At 43.6% G+C, this 13780-nt stretch overlaps 1 protein-coding gene across 1 annotated transcript in view; it reads right to left on the reverse strand.

Moving 5' to 3' along the window:
* Positions 1 to 13780, reverse strand: part of LOC140734718 (ADP-ribosylation factor-like protein 8B-A) — a 118403-nt gene that overhangs the window by 48996 nt on the left and 55627 nt on the right. The window lies entirely within an intron of this gene.

Consider the following 13780-nt stretch of genomic DNA (forward strand, 5'->3'; position numbering starts at 1 on the left):
GCTTGGGAAATGTACCTTGTCTGAAAAGATACAGTAAAGGCAGAGTTACAGTATACCTTTTGAACGTTTGGCCTCCAGAATCTTGCTCTATTGCATGAAACCCACAATTTTCCATACAATTAATCAGTTTTGTGCATATAAATGAACAAGACTCAATATCCCAGGTTAGGCAGGCTGATCATCTGCGGGTGTGCATCTGAACCCAGGTGGCAAATCTCTGTAGTCAGACTACAGCATATGTTGAAAACCCAAATCACTAACAAGAGAAAATCTGTTGATGCTGGATATCCAAGCAACATACACAAAACGCTGGAGGAACTCAGCAGGCCAGGCAGCATCTGTGGAAGAGAGTAGTTGATGTTTCAGGCCAAAACCCTTTGGCAGGACAGGAGAAAAAAAGCTGAGGAGTAGATTTAAAAGGTGGGGGGAGGGAAGAGAGAAACACACCAGGTGATAGGGGAAGGGATGGAGTAAAGAGCTGGGAAGTTGATTGATGAAAAAGACAGAAGGCCATGGAAGAAAGATAAAGGGGGGAGATCACCAGACGGAGACAATGGGTGGGCAAGGAGATAAGGTGAGGGAGGGAAAAGGGGATGGGAACTGCTGGCGGGGGGGGGGTGGTGGGAGGCACTACCAGGTTTAAGAAATTGATGTAAATGTTATCAGTTTGGAGGCTACCCAAAAGGAATACAAGGTGTTGTTCCTCCAGCCTAAGTGTGACCTCATCACGACAGAGGAGGAGACAATGGATAGACAAATCGGAATGGGAATGGGAAGTGCAATTAAAATAGGTGGCCACTGGGAGATCCCGCTTGTTCTGGCGGATGGAGCATAGATGCTCTCACCAATATACATGAGGCGGAACTGGACTCAGTATATGACACCAACAGACTCACAGGCGAAGTGTCACCTTACCTGGAATGACAGTTTAGGGCCCTGAATGGTAGTGAGGGAGGAAGTGTAGGGGTCGGCGTAGCACTTGTTCTGCTTGCAAGGATAAGTGCCCAGAGGGAGATCAGTGGGGAGAGATGAATGAACAAGTGAGTCAGTAAGGAGTTATCCCTACAGAAAGCAGAAATTGAGGAGGGAGGGAAAGATGTGCTTGGTAGTGGGATCCCATTGGAGGTGGCGGAAGTTTCGGAGAAACTGGTGGGGTGGTAGGTGAGGACAAGAGGAACCCTATCCCTGTTTGGGTGGCGGGAGGATGGAGTAAGGGCAGACGTGTGTGAAATGGAAGAGATGCGGTTGAGGGCAGTGTTGATGGTGGAGGAAGGGAAGCCCCTCTCTTTGAAGCTGGAGGACATCTCTTTCATTCTAGAGTGAAAAGCCTAATCCTGAGAGCAGATGTGGTGGAGACAGAGGAATTGAGAGAATGGGACAGTGTTTTTACAAGTAGCGGATGGGATGAGGTATAGTCCAGTTGACTGTGAGAGTCCGTGGATTTGTAATAGACATTGGTGGATAAGCTGTCTCCAGAGACAGAGATTGAGATTGAGAAAGTGAAGGGAGGTGTCAGAAATGGACCATGTAAATTTGAGGGCAGGGTGGGAGTTGGAGGCAAAGTGGATGAAATCGATGAGTTCTGCACGGTTGTTGGAAGCAGCACCGATGCAGTCGTCGATGTAGTGTAGGAAAAGGGCGGGACGGGGTCACCAGTGTAGGCTTGAAACATAGACTGTTCTACGTAGCCGACAAACAGGCAGGCATAGATGAGACCTAAAAGATTAGCCATGGCTACCCCTCTTGTTTGAAGGAAGTGGGAGGAGCAAAAGAAGAAATTACTTAGAGTGAGGACAAGTTCTGCTAGGCGGAGGAGAGTGGTGGTGGGAGGGAACGGTGGTGGAGTGGAACTGGTTAGGTCTGGGTGTCCAGAACAAAATTGGAGAGCTTTGATGCCTTCCTGGTGAGGGATAGAGAAGCATAGGGACTGGACATCCATGGTAAAAATAAGTTGATGGGGGTCAGAGAACCCAAAATCCTTGAAAAGATCAAGTGCGTGTGAGGTGTCATGGAAGTAGGCGGAAAGGACTGGACTGGGAGATCCTTTTGGATAGCATGCACTGAGATTTTGCTTCTCAATAAGGGGCGCTGACTTCACATATGCATGTGAAACGTTGCAGTCCCACTTTGAGTGTGAGGAGCAGTCCCACATTGAAGGGACTACTCCTGTTTTTCCCAGCAAAACCTAATGCCAGGCATTTATATCTGTTGAATTCCCTGTCAATTTTTTTGCTCAGTCTGTCTCTCAGACAGTGTTGCATTCCTCTTGTTTCTGCATCACATGCCAATTAAGAAATTGCTCTGTTTCCAAAGTCTACGTTATTAATTTAAATTGAGAACAGTTGTGGCCATAGCACTGATTCCGAGGAACACCATTATTCATTTTCCATTCCAAATAGCTGACCTTTGCTATCCAGCTTACTGTCTTCACCTTGAAAATAGCTACCAATCCAGTCTTCTAGATTCTGCATTTTGTCATATTCACTAGACAGTTATGGAATATCTATCCAAGGCCTTTAAAAAAATCTAGGTAAATTACATACATTGCATTTTGATGGTTTAAAATAAAAAGGATAATAATGTTTGTTAAGCAAGGTCTTCCTTTCCAAAAGGCTTGCTATTTATTATTACATTTTGTTTCTAGATGCTGGAAATATTCTACATTTTTCTACCACTGATATGAACTGAGTGGTGCATAATTTACTTAACATTCTATCTCCTTTCTAAATATAGATGTTACACATATTATCTGACAGTCCTCTGTCACTGCATCTTTTCATGAATCATCAAATGTATATGACCATTCTTACTCACCACTTTCACAAATGTATGGTGTTAATATCTGTTTGCATTTATTATTCAGATTTTGGATCAAATTTCTTGACAGCGCATGTTTGAACACTGAAAAACAACATCTGACAGCTTTATATACAACAGGCCAATAGAAAAGGAGGCCTAATTTAAATTGGTTTTCTATTGTCATATGTACTGAGGTATAGTGATAAGTTTGTTTTTAAAACTTTTTTGGAGATACAGCGCAGAACAGGCCCCTTTGGCCCACCGAGCCACGCCACCCAGTGACCCAGGACAAGTTACAATGACCAATTAATCTATGACCTTTAACAAGGGATCATCTGCAGATGCTGGAAATCCAAACCAACACACACAAAATACTAGAGGAACCCAGCAGGCCAGGCAGCATCTCTGGAGAAACATAGAAAACCTACAGCACAATACAGGCCCTTTGGCCCACAAAGTTGTGCTGAACATGTCCCTACCTTAGAAATTACTAGGCTTACCCATAGCCCTCTATTTTACTAAGCTCCATGTCCCCATCCAAAAGCCTCTTAAAAGCCCATATCGTATCTGCCTCCACCACCGTTGCCGGCAGCCCATTCCACACACTCACCACTCTCTGAGTAAAAAAACTTGTCCCTGACATCTCCTCTGTACCTACTCCCCAGCACCTTAAACTTGTGTCCTCTTGTAGCAACCATTTGAACCCTAGGAAAAAGCCTCTGACTATCCACAAAAACAGCTGACGTTTCAGGCTGAGACCCTTTATCAGAGCTGGAGAAACAGAAGAGAAGTCAGAGTAATAAGGTGGGGGGAGAAATACAAGGTGGTAGATGGTGAACTGGGAGAGGAGAGGGGTGAAGTACAGAGCAGGGAAGTTGATTGGTGAAAGAGGTAAAGGACTGGGGAAGAGTGAATCTGATAGGAGAGGGAAGAAGAACATGGAAGAAAGGGAAGTGGGAGGAGCACAAGAGGGAGGTGATGGACAAGTAAGGATACAAGGTGAGAGGGGGAAAACGGGAATGGGGAATGGTGGGGGATGTTACCGGAAGTTTGAGAAATCGATGTTCATGCCGTCAGGTCGGAAGCTGCACAGGCAGAATAGAAAGTTTTGCTCCCCCAGCCTGAGTGAGACTTCATCGCGACAGTGGAGGTAGCCATGGACAGACATTTTGGAATAGTAAGTATAATTAAAATGGATGGCCACTGGGAGATCCCACTTTTTCTGGCGGAACATGGGTGCTTGGCAAAGCGGTCTCCCAATCTACTTTGTATCTCACCAACATACAAGAGGCCACACTGGGAGCACTGGATTCAGTAGATAACCCCAAAAAACTCACAGGCGAAGTGTTATCTCGCCTAGAAGAACAGTTTGGGGCCCCTGAATGGCAGTGAGGAAAATAGGTAGGGACAGGTATGACATTTGTTCTGCTTGCAAGGATAAGTACCAGAGGGAGATAAGTACTGAAGGATGAATGGACAAGGGAGTCACGTAGGGAGTGATCCCTGTGGAAAGCGAGGGAAAGATATGCTTGGTGGTGGGATCTTGTTGAAGATGGCGCAAGTCATGGAGAATTAGGTGCTGGACATGGAAGCTAGTGGGGTGATCGGTGAGGACAAGAGGAACCCCATCCCTGGTGGCGTGGTGCGACGATGGGGTGAGGACAGATGTGTGCGAAATGGAAGAGATGCGGCTGAGGGCATCATTGTTGGTGAGGACGGAAAACTCCTTTCTTTGGAGAAGGAGGACATCTTATTAGTTTTGGAGTGAAAAGCCTCTTCCTAAGAGCTGAAGCAATGGACTCAGAGGAACTGAGAGAAGGGGATGGCATTTTTACAAGTGACAGGGTAGGAGGAGGTATAGTCCAGGCAGTTGTGAGAATGCAAAGGTTTATAAAATATAGCAGTAGATAAATTATCTCCAATGATAGAGAGATCAAGAAAGGGGAGGGAGGTGTCCGAAGTTGACCACATAACTTTGCACTGTTATGCTATCGTGGTCTCTCTTCTGGTATACCGTCCATACAGATCAATTCATTCGATTAGTGTATTGAAGTAGTACAAGGTAAAACAACAACAGAGTGCAGAGTAAAGTGCTACAATTATGGAGAAAGTGCACTGCAGGTCTGCATGTGGTTATTAACATGCAAGATCATCGTGAGGTAGACTGAAGTCAAGAGTCATCATACTGTACAATGGAACATTTCAATAGTCTTACAACAGCACGGTAGAAGGTGCCCTTGAACCTAGTGGGGTGCCTTTCCGAGCTTTTGGAATTGGAATTGATTTATTATTGTCACATGTAACAAGACAGAGTGAAAAGCTTGTCTTCCATACTGTAACTAGGAGATCAAATTACTACACAATGCATGGAGGTAGAACAAGGCAAAACAGTAACAATGCAGAATAAAGTGTAACAGCTACAGAGAAAGTGCAGTGCAGTTAAACAATAAGGTGGTATAAAAATAACGAGTGAGATCAAGAGTCCACCTTATTGTACTAGAGAATAGCCTTGTAACAGTGGTGTACATCCTGATTGTATATGTTTTCATGATTCCAAATCTTCTGCTCACTGGGAGAAGGGAGAAGAGAAAATGTCCAGCGGGCTATTGGTGACATTCACTCCGATGAACTTAAAGCTGTCAATCCTCTCAACTGCTCATATCTATTGCCTGATGGGAAAGGGAGAACAGAGAATATCTGTGATGGGCTGGGGCTTTGATTATGCTGACTGCTTTACCAAGACAGCGAGGAGTGCAGACAGAATCTGAGGAGCTGAGGCTGATTTCCAGGATATGCTAAGATGTGTTGGCAACTCCCTGCAGTTTTGTGTGGTCACAGGCCAAGCTGTGATGTATTCAGATTGGTGCATCAATAAAAATGAGGTGGCAGTAATGCAGTTGGATGACATTGGAAACCTGTGCGTCAGAAATAATAATACACGATTACCCCATGTCATGCAGGAAACACACCATCTATGGACTCATCATACTGACTTCTGCATGGTGGAAAGCTCAAGTTACACACTAACTGAAAAACTAAATTAAAGTTTAAAAACTTTAAAAAGGGGACATAGCCTGAAGGTTCGAGGGAGTAGATTTAGGACGGAGATGAGGAGGTGCTACTTTTCTCAGAGAGTGGTGAATCTGTGGAATTCTCTGCGCAATGAAACAGTGGAGGCTTCCTCAGTAAATATATTTAAGACAAGGCTGGATAGATTTTTGCACAGTAGGGGAATTCAGTCTTATGGGGAAAAGGCAGGTAGGTGAAGATGAGTCCATGGCAGATCAGCCATGATCTTATTGAATGGCAGAGCAGGCTCAATGGGCCAAATGGCCTACTCCTGCTCCTACTTCTTATGTTCTTATGACAAATCAGTATATAGGATGGAGTTGAAAATCTGGCTGAGTGGTGTCACAGCAATAACTTCTCACTCAATGTCAGTAAGGCCATTTCTTATGTTCTTAAATTTAAACCAACTGGCATACAACTATCAATAACTGTGCAGCTCAATTGTAATGGCTGACAGTGGCCCTAATGACGTTACAAGCTCGGTGGAACTGCATGATGTCTTTACTGTCTGGTGAAATTGTACACTGGGACTACTGAAGATGCCAAGATCATTCTGAACAGTGCTCTATGATAAAGAGTGGCATGCTATAGAGGATAAGGCACTAGCAATTTGGGAAGTACTATTACCACAGCTCTGGCCACTCCCCTCATCGTGTAATATCACAGAGGCAAATGATATTATGCGTGCATTTCCAACTTTTCTCCTTCCCTTCACCTCACCACAGATGTTTTTCTTTTAACATCAGGCAATGGAGGGATGGAAAATAGAGAATTGGTGAAAGCACAAAATTATGTTTATTTGCAGTCACTAGCTGAAGCAGTGACACAGCATGTACATCAGATGATAGCATACAATCAAGATCTGCACTCACTGAGGACACAACTGTGCTACAGGCCAGTGCAGATAAGAATAAAGCAGTTATCAGCTCACCGGAGGGCAAGACTGTACACCAGTCCTTTCGCTGAGCTAACTGATGTACAGGCAACAGATGAAAGCTGATAAAGGCATAACAGAACATCTGTTGTATCTCCGCGAGGCTCAAGGAACACGGAGGCTTTGGGAATCAGTTTAGTCAAAGGCCTAGTGCAAAGCTCGGTATTATTGGCAAGCTCAACGTTTGCAGTTTGTTAATTATGATGCAGTGTTCAAGGCTGAAGTCTCAGTTTCCATTATAAGTATGAGTGCAGCAATAGAAGGTCACCCTGGTGCTATCTCGCCTTTAGACATGGGAAATCTGCTCGCCAGATTACTAGGATTGTGAGGATCTGTAACTAGGGAGCAACAGCAATTCCACTGAGCACAAATCCATTACCTCTCTTAGGATGACAATATTTGTGATCCCACATGCACTCTGCTGTTGTCCATTGAACAGGTCAAACAGGCCACTGTTAAGCTTGCTACAACGGTGCAAACTGAAGATGTTACTTCAACTAGAGCTGCTTAAGGTTCACCTCTAAGATCATCTGCTGTCAGCTCCACACTGGGTCAGCAGCCCTCCACTAACCACACCCTAAACAGCAGAGTACAGTGCGAGGGGCGTGCAGAAGTCAGGAACCAAGGGATCACACAAACGTAGCCTTTATATGAAGCATTAAACAAGGGGTGTGTTGTGTTGGCACGTGGCCTAGTGGATAAGGCATTGGTCTAGTGACCTGAAGGTCACTGGTTCGAGCCTCAGCTGAGGCAACTTGAGCAAGACACTTAACAACACATTGCTCTGCGATAACACCAGTGCAAAGCTGCTTGGGTCCTAGTGCCCTTCCCTTTGACAACATCGGTGCGTGTGGAGAGGGGAAGACTTGCAGCTTGGGCAACTGCCAGTCTCCCATACAACCCTGCCCAGGCCTGCGCCCTGGAAACCTTCCAAGGCGCAAATCCATGGTCCCACGAGACTAACGGATGCCTATACTATAAACAAGGGGCACCCTCAGGTGGATAATACGGATCCAACAGCAGTAATTCAGAGCCCCAGTGTAGTTACCCCTTACTCAGTAGCATTACACTTTTGATCTTGTTATCAACTTGTGAACATTTACTGTGAGTAAACTGACATACGTGCTTCTCAAAGGAGCAACTCCACCTGAAAACAAATAGCTCACTGAAGAGCAGTTTGGGTCATGTATATAGCTAGTCATTCATTCTTCTATTTTTAGTTAGGTTAAGACTGCATTCTGTGCAAAAGGAAGAAAATATGATGGTATGTGTCATAGACAAGGTAGCAATGGGACCATGATAGGGGGAGGGGGGGTTGGAATTGAGATAGTCTTTTAACAATTAACCCTTTGTATGGCCCAGACAGACAGGAGCAGTCTATATTGAGACTGTCCATCCTCTTCAGCCTTGTCTCATCTCCTTGGTGTCTTCTAAGAGGTAATGGCAAGAACTGTCGCCACAAGATGGTGAGGTTGTATCATAAGGGCTGTAGCACCATCTCATGGCCTAATACCCTCTTCTGTAGCCACCATGAAATTGGTGATTCAGCGCCCCAATAGTTTGGACTAGCATTATATCTCTTGTGATGTATCTATGAGCAGCAAGCTGGTATAATGAGTCCACAGGCAACCCTCTTCAGGCCCCAGCCACCTTTTGGCTGGCTACAGTAACTGAAACACTGCCAGCAAACAACATAAAGGCATCAGGACTACTGCAAGTATACTAACCATCAACACTGGAAAATCTGCAGATGCTGGAAATCCAAGCAACACACACAAAATGTTGGAGGAACTCAACAGGCCAGGCAGCGTCTACAGGAAAGAGTAAACAGCTGAAGTATCGGCCAAGACCCTTCTTCAGGACCTCTACCTGCCTATGGTACCTCGTGCTGAAGATGTGGAATTTGTTTCAATTCAGATATATAGATAGATAGATAGATACTTTATTCATCCCCATGGGGAAATTCAACTTTTTTCCAATGTCCCATACACTTGTTGTAGCAAAAACTAATTACATACAATACTTAACTCAGTAAAAAATATGATATGCATCTAAATCACTATCTCAAAAAGCATTAATAATAGCTTTTAAAAAGTTCTTAAGTCCTGGCGGTAGAATTGTAAAGCCTAATGGCATTGGGGAGTATTGACCTCTTCATCCTGTCTGAGGAGCATTGCATCGATAGTAACCTGTCGCTGAAACTGCTTCTCTGTCTCTGGATGGTGCTATGTACAGGATGTTCAGAGTTATCCATAATTGACCGTAGCCTACTCAGCGCCCTTCGCTCAGCTACTGATGTTAAACTCTCCAGTACTTTGCCCATGACAGAGCCCGCCTTCCTTACCAGCTTATTAAGACGTGAGGCGTCCCTCTTCTTAATGCTTCCTCCCCAACACGCCACCACAAAGAAGAGGGCGCTCTCCACAACTGACCTATAGAACATCTTCAGCATCTCACTACAGACATTGAATGACGCCAACCTTCTAAGGAAGTACAGTCGACTCTGTGCCTTCCTGCACAAGGCATCTGTGTTGGCAGTCCAGTCTAGCTTCTCGTCTAACTGTACTCCCAGATACTTGTAGGTCTTAACCTGCTCCACACATTCTCCATTAATGATCACTGGCTCCATATGAGGCCTAGATCTCCTAAAGTCCACCACCATCTCCTTGGTCTTGGTGATATTGAGACGCAGGTAGTTTCAGTTGCATTAGAAGAGATGACATGCGTATCATCAAAGTATTATGTATGGACTTGATAGTAAGTCAACACAGCACAGTTATGGGCAATATTGTCCATAGACTCGGAGGCAGAGTTGTGATTATAGTAGTTAGTAGGTGTCGGGACTCCTCCCTTCTGAAAAGCAGGTGTCCTGCAGGTAGGAGATCTGCTCCACAAATATCACAATGACATTTTTATCTTCTCCTCTCATCCTCAATTCTAAGGGGCTTGAGCAGAAATACAGGAATCAGCACAAAAGTGTTTTACTAGTTTCCACACAATTCCCTATAGACATCAGAAACTTGTGAGAACAATGGAATGCACAAAAACTATGTAGCTTTATAGAAAATTTTCGAAGGTGGTTACTATAAATTTACATAGCATCCTATTCTTGCCAGGGTCAAGAATCCTTGGGGAACCGGTGACAGTGCTAAAGTGCTGATCTTAGGACTTCTGCACAAACAAGTTACCCTCACACAAAAATAAACTGACAATCCCTTTACAAAAGTGGTAATGGGTATGGAAGTGACATGAGGGATGTAGGTGGAAAGGTGCTCCCTGCTGTTGAATCCATATGCCAAGTTAAACACAGTCTGGAGCTCTAAAAAAAGGCAGCACAGTAGAGATGAGCTTTATTTGTCACATGTACATCAATGATTGAGTGATGCGTCATTTGCATCGAATCAAGTCAGTGAGGATTGTGCTGGGCAAGTGTCACCACACTTCTTGTGCTAACAGAGAATGCCCACAACTCACTAACCTTAACCAATCATCTTTGGAACGTGGGAAGAAACAGGAGCGCCCATACGCGGTCGCGTAGAAAGCCTACCAACTCTTACAGACAGTACCGGGTATCGAACTCCTATCTTACAACGGCTAACGTTAAGCTGATTCTATGATGATGCTTGGCATTTAATGGCACGTACGCTTGGAATTCAATGGTACTCTTATCAGGCACTATAGTGTCCAGTTTGTCCACTTGCACTAATGCAAGAACTGCTTTCTTGGTAGTCGTTCTTCCTCTAGATCAGCTCTTTGATTGAAGATAAATACATAATCTCATTTCCCCTCACACTTTTCCTTACTGTTAAAAAAATGGTATATAGTATAGTATATGGATTCCTCTACCACTCATATTTCTGCTAGAATATTTAACCACCATCTGCTTAACAACAAAAAAACTGATTTCTTCTTTCATTCATTCAGAAATAATGTTAAATTCGTAATCTGCACCCCTCCCCCCATTTTGCCAACTCTGACCAATGTGCAGTTTCTCAACTTACGTTCTGAGATCCTCGAATCTCTCATCCTTCCATATTTTAGAGAATGAGCCTTTTTCCTCTCTGATAAATCTCATTACTGAAGACCAGTAATGGCCTATGTTAGTAAATAAGCTTTTTTACCCTTCCATGGTCTTCCTTCAGGGTGCTCAAAATATTCAATAGGAAGGAAAGGGTTAAGCAGTCATCTGAGATCTTGACTAATTTAGTGGCATTGTTGAACTGCATTTATAGATTAATAAAGTTAACTTTGAAACTTTGCTAAATGGGGAACTATGGATCTTAAATTGCAATATCCTAAATTAAAAGCATGAGGATGGTTATTTTTAAATTGAGACTTAACACTACAGCTCTGATGGAATTTAACCTTAAATAACCACCTGCATAATGAAAGGCATACATTTCCTTATTGGTTCCCCATTTTCAAGGAGCTGTAATCACTTCACTACCAATAATCTCATTGTTTCCAATTATGATGTATGTATTTTGATTTAATTAATCTTTGGCAGAATTGGAAGGAATCAAACTGGTGGTGCAGACATGAAAGATAAGCCACAATTTCCAAATATGCAGATGATACAAAGCTTGATAGTGCCATGAGCTTGTAAAGAGTACTGTTAGAGGCTGTTAACAGATACAAAAAGGCTGAAGGAATAGGCAGGCACATGACAGATGTAATTTAACGTGGAGGAATGTGCATTTTAAGTAGGATGAATGAGGAGATGCAATGTTGAATAAAGGGTCCTGTTCTAAAAGTGCTGAAGAAACTAAGGAACATTGAGGTACTGTGCACAAAACATTCAAATTCACAGGACACACAATGAAGGGCCAAGTCCGGAGCTCGAGGCTTGGATTACAGGTTCTCATTCATCATCATCAGCGAGTCCTGGATTGATACAGAGCATCGAAGCCCGGATCGATCAGAAGTCGAGACCTGATGGCCAAAACCCCAATGTACGAATCTCTGCGAGTCCACCGTGGAAGTTGAAGGCCCAGTGTCTAGGAGTCTGAGTCCACTGGAGGCAGGAGAAGATTGCCTGACCTATGGTTTAAGGGCTGTGTATGTGCTTAGGTGGGTGGGTGGGAGGGAGGGAGGAAGGGAGGAAAGTTGCTCGTTTTGCTGCTGTTGCTTTGTCACACAGTCAACTGCAATGATCAGCCCATGATCAACTCCATTTCTTTCTGTCTAAAGCACTGAGGAAGATTGAAATCATTGAGGAAAAGTGCAGAAGGCGAGCAGGTATCCATCGCTGTCTACCACCCTCCCACTCGCTGCTGCCGGAAGAAGACATGTGTGATAGTCTCCCTCTTCCTCTTGCTCGCTGCTCCCAGAGGAAGGTCTCTGCATTCGGATGGTGTCTCTCTCACTTGATGCTGCCGGAGAATGAGCCAGAGTTTGCACAAGGTTTAATCAAAGTGATTTGCGTATTGGACTCTGTAGTTCACATAATGATGGGATTCTGGTTTCTGGTCGCTCCTTCTGTTGTTGCTATTTTGGGTGATTTGAATCAGGGCATCCTGCAGATAACAAACACTGAACTGAACTGAGTATGCCTGAAGCCTTTTGATTTTGCGTTTTACTTTCTGTGTTTATCACTTTTATTTTGTTGCCATTTGCGTGGGAGGGGTTGATGTTTTTCTCTGAATGGGTTCCATGGTTTACTTTGTTTCATGGCTGTCTGTGGGGAAGACAACTCCCAGGGTTGTAAACTGCACATAAGTATTTTGGTAATAAATGTACTTTGAATCATGCAATGATCTGTTTTGTGTTGTTCTGCACAGAATGGTGGGCATATTATGTTGGCACCAGAATGTGTGGTGGCAATGCCCTCAGCACATCATTGGGTGTGTTGTTAACGCAAACATTACATTTCACTGCATGTTTCGATGCACATGTAATAAATAAATCTGAATCTGAAATCTGAAAACACAGTGTTTTTCTGATAAATTAAGACACAAAGTAAAATTCAGAAAGTTATGCTGAGGCATTACAAACTCTTGTCCAGCTTCATCTGCAGTATTGTGTTGAATTCTGATTGTCACATTGCAGCAGAGTTTTAAAGCATTAATAGGGAACCAGAAAAGATTTATCAGAATGATTCCTGAGATGAGAGATTACAGTTAAAAGGATAGATTATAGATACTGAGACTGCTTTATTTGGCAAAGGGAGGCTGAAAGGGAGATTTGATGGAAGTAATACAAAACAATGAGAAAGTTTAGAGTGGTTAGTGAAAAGTCCATTGCATTGGTGAAGGAACCAAGGACGAGAATTCACTGGTGGTAAATGAAGATGAAGAGATTTTTTTTTAAATGACAAGGAAAAATATTCCATGCCGTTTGTGGCTAGAACTTGGAATGTACTGCCTGCAAATGTGGTGGGGGATGATTCTAAGAAATCTGATAAATACGTAAAAGGGATTTAAGAAAAATCTGCAAGGAGAATAGGCCAATGGATGGAAGTTCAGTTGCTCTGGCAGACAGCCAACATGGACATAATGGACCAAGTTGCCTCCCATGCTGCAACCATTCTGTAATTCTATGGTGCCAAATGGTACACAATCAAAGATGGGTCACAGAACAGCATGGGAACAGGTTCTTCAGCCCACAACGTATGTTAAACCAAACAAATTAATAATCAATTAGTCAACTAAATTAATCCCTTTACCTACCCAACATCCACATCCTTCCATTTTCCTCACATTCATGTGCCTATCTCAATATCTCCTCAATATCCCTACTGTATCTATTTCTACCACCACCCTGGGGAGTGCATTCCAGGCACCCACCACTCTGTGTGTAAAAAATACTTGCCCCTCACATCACCTTTGAAATTATGTCCCCTCACCTTAAAAGCATACCTGTTTGCAGGAGATATTTCGACTATGGGACTCCGGGAGAAAGATATTGTCTGTCTATTCTATCTATGCCTCTCGCAAACTCATAAACCTTTATCAGATCTCCGCTCAGTCACTGCCACTC

This window comes from Hemitrygon akajei, chromosome 10, assembly GCF_048418815.1.
Source record: "Hemitrygon akajei chromosome 10, sHemAka1.3, whole genome shotgun sequence".
Taxonomy (NCBI): domain Eukaryota; kingdom Metazoa; phylum Chordata; class Chondrichthyes; order Myliobatiformes; family Dasyatidae; genus Hemitrygon; species Hemitrygon akajei.